Below are 4,073 nucleotides of genomic sequence, written 5' to 3' on the forward strand. Positions count from 1 at the left end.
TTGCATTATGGTGTTAATCCTACAATGGAGAATGCCAGAGGTTTGATGACTAATGTGCAAGAGTTCAAACAGTTTATTGAGCCAAACCTGATGTGATATGTCTGTAGGAGAGAGACATGGCTAAAACCTACTCTAGATTTTGTATTACAAGGTTATGTTGCAGTCCGTAGAGATAGGGTGGCAATGGGGGGAGGAGGGTGTGCTACCTTTTATAAAGCGAGGGATCACGTATGGGTGTGTGGGAGAGGGAGTGGAACAGGAGTATGTCGTGGTTGATAGGGGGGAATATGGTAATAGTGAACTTTTACAACCCGTGTAAGAGACTGGAGTTGCTGGCCCTTGGGAATGTAGAAGGTCAAGATAGGAGACGGGTAATGTGGTGTGGGGATTTTAATGCTCATAGTACGCTCTGGGGAGAGTTACGGACTGATGTAAACGGACAAGTGTTGGAGGAACTACTGAATGAGAAAGGGCTTGTTAGTCTTAATGATGACCGGGGAACCAGGATTGATCCAGTAACTGGAAATGAATCTGCTCTGGATCTTACCTTGATCTCAAGTTCAACGGCAGGCAGATGGAGTTAGGAGGTTTCGGAGGAATCTACAGTGGGTAGTGATCACTATACTATCACGTGTACTGTAGGATTGAGGGAGGAAGAATCAGAAGGAAATGGATTGAATATTTGGGAAAGTGGAGCGGGGTCAGTTTCAGGAGTTGAGTGAACAGAAGCTGTCCCAGGTAGATCTTAATTCAGATATAGAAACAGTCAATGAGGGAATAAGAGGAGCAATAATAGGGTCTGCAAGGCAGGTGATTCCTATGGGTACAGGGGGGAGAAAGAGTAACACAGTCCCCTGGTGGAGTGAAGAGTGTAGAGAGGCAGTGAAAAGTAGGAACAGCGCTTTCAGAATGTTGAAAAGGTCCCATAATTACCAACAACTGATTCAGTATAAACAAGCACAAGCAGTAGCAAGGAATATCGTTAGGACAGCTAAGAGGGAGTGTTGGCACCGGTTTTGTGGAAACATAGGCCAGACCACTCCTGTGGGAGAGGTATGGGGGATGAATAAGAGGATGAGTGGGGTCAGAAGAGATTGGGATATCCCTATGCTGAAAAGTGGGGAGATTGTTGCAGTGAGAGATATGGAGAAGGCAGAGATGTTGGCTCAGGCATTTGTGATGGTGCACAGCTCAAATAATCTGACAGAAGAGGGGCAGTGTGGGAGAGAGAGGGTCAGAGGACCACATCCAGGGGTCCTGGATCAGAAAAAGATGGTGGTGATACATTGAATGATCCAGATGAAGAGAGCATTAGCTAAAGCTGGGGTAACATCTCATGCGAAGGATGAGATGTGTTACATCATGATGGCTCATCTCAGTGACACTGCAATGGGGAAAGTATTGGGCTTTTACAATAAGGTGTGGCGGGAAGGGAAATTGCCTTGAAGTTGGTAGCAAGCGGTAGAGGTGCCAATAAGGAAACCTGGGAAAGACCCTACTAGTCCTTCAAACTACAGGCCGATAACGTTGACATCTCATTAGGGATCCGCGATATATCAGTGAACATATTGGAATCGGCCGATATTAGCTAAAAATGCCAACATCAATATCGGTGTGTAACTGATGTGAAACGGCTAGCTTAGTTAGCGGTGCGCGCTAAATAGCGTTTCAATCGGTGACGTCACTTGCTCTGAGACCTTGAAGTAGTTGTTCTCCTTGCTCTGCAAGGGCCGTGGCTTTTGTGTAGCGATGGGTAACGATGCTTCGTGGGTGACTGTTGTTGATGTGTGCAGAGGGTCCCTGGTTCGCGCCCGGTTATGGGCGAGGGGACGGTCTAAAGTTATACTGTTACATTGATGCTGTTGACCCAGATCACTGGTTTCTGCGGAAAAGGAGGAAGGTCAAAGGGGGGTGAGTGTAACGGATGTGAAACGGCTAGCTTAGTTAGCGGTGGTGCGCGCTAAATAGCGTTTCAATCGGTGATGTCACTTGCTCTGAGACCTTGAAGTAGTAGTTCCCCTTGCTCTGCAAGGGCCGTGGCTTTTGTGGAGCGATGGGTAACGATGCTTCGTGGGTGACTGTTGTTGATGTGTGCAGAGGGTTCCTGGTTCGCGCCCGGTTATGGGCGAGGGGACGGTCTAAAGTTATACTGTTACAGGTGCATACCTATATAACGTAGATACATTTAACAAATATTTTTTTATTTAACTAGGCAAGTCAGTTAAGAACAAATTCTTATTTACAATGACGTCCCGGACGACGCTGGGCCAATTGTGCACCGCCCTATGGGACTCCCAATCATGGCCAGATGTGATACAGCCTGGATTCAAAGCAGGGACTGTAGTGACGCCCCTTGCACTGAGATGCAGTGCCTTAGACCTCTGCGTCCATGTGTGTGTTCTAACTATTTAGCTGTACTAGAATGCTTAAAAGGCCACACTTTGTTTAATCAGTTATCGGTATCGTATTTTTGGCAAGGACAATATGGGATATTGGTATCGGTCAAAATTGTCAAATCGGTGCATCACTACATCTCATGTATGTAAACCTATGGAAAGGATGATTATAGAAAGGCTGACTTACTTTCTGGAGAGTAGAGGACTAATGTCACCAGATCAAAGTGGGTTCAGGAAAGGCAGGGGAACGATGGATCCTATACTGTGAGTCAAGTCATACGGAAGGCACAGGAAAATAAGGAGGTGGTGGTAGCCGTTTTCTTTGATGTAAAGAAGGCTTATGATATGATGTGGGAGGAAGGCCTACTTATCAAGCTGGATAAATCAGGACCTCCCCGGTGGCAGTGATACAGGTAGAGTTGGGAGAGATGCTGTTCAAGTTAAGAAGACAACAGCTAGCCATGACATATTGGGTAAAGGACTTAAGTTTACACATCCTACAAAAAAAAGGTGCTCCTAGAGTGCTGGAAACGTGAACAAAATCTGAATACAAGCTTTGGTGGATAGGCAATTGCATTGCGAGAGAGGTGGGGCTGTTTGGGAGGGAGTGTAGCCCCTCTGTGGGTCTTCTTGCAATCCCACCTTGGTGTCTCCCTCAACCAGTGATAGATCTAGGGTTGCTTGTGAGGGTAAGAGATGTTGAGGAAAGAGTAGATTCAGTTGTAAGTGAACATTTAAGGACACAAAACTATGCTTTCTAGAATATATTCACAGATGGACCTAAAACAGGGAGGAGAGCAGCAGCTTTTAGTGTTCCTGAGTTTAAGATGGCAGTGACGAAAAGAGCAACGGATCATTTATCCGTTTACACAATGGAGTTGTTGGCCATACTATTGGCTGCCGAGTGTGTGGAGGAGGTGAGGCCAGACAGGTTAGTCATCTGCTCTGACTCCTGTGCAGCACTGATGAGCTTAAATGCATGTGTGTCTCAGAGCAGACAGGATGTATTGTATGAGGTTTTGCATTGTTTGTATAGGGTGAAAATGATTGTGATGTTCCTCTGGGTACCAGGTCATGTGGGAGTAGAGGGAAATGATAAAATGGATAGTATTGCCAAGCAGGCTCCTAAACATCCTAGTATTGAGATGGAATTGTCAATCAGTAAAGCAGAAGCCAAGGGATTAATAAGAACAGTGGTTAAAAATAAGTGGCAAGTGTTGTGGAAGAGGGAGAGTAAGGGAAGACACCTGTATAAGATCCAGGAACAGGTGGGGGCTGGGAGGTCCTCAGGCCCGAGAGAGAAGGGAGGAAAGTGTAGTCACAAGGCTGGGACTGGGACACACAAGGCTAAATAGTACATTGAAAGTGGTGGGGAACCATCCGACTGGGAGGTGTGATCATTTTCAGGAGGAGATGAACACAAGGGAACATGTTCTATTTCAGTGCCAGAAATATGATGAGAGAAAGGGAGCGATTGTTATTAGATTTGAGGAGTAATGGGGTTGAAGAGCCAGGATTAAGTAAACTGCTATGGAAATATTCAGGGGATGTAGTATTTCATTGTGTATTTCGTTTCCTACGGGAGACGAGAATATTGAGTAGGATTTAGACCTTCGCTCCACACTCCAGTCCAGTTGGAGGCGGTAATGCACCTTAAAGTTGGTTGCCAACCGCCAT

Source organism: Oncorhynchus clarkii, chromosome 3 (genome assembly GCF_045791955.1).
Source record: "Oncorhynchus clarkii lewisi isolate Uvic-CL-2024 chromosome 3, UVic_Ocla_1.0, whole genome shotgun sequence".
NCBI classification, from domain to species: Eukaryota; Metazoa; Chordata; class Actinopteri; order Salmoniformes; family Salmonidae; genus Oncorhynchus; species Oncorhynchus clarkii.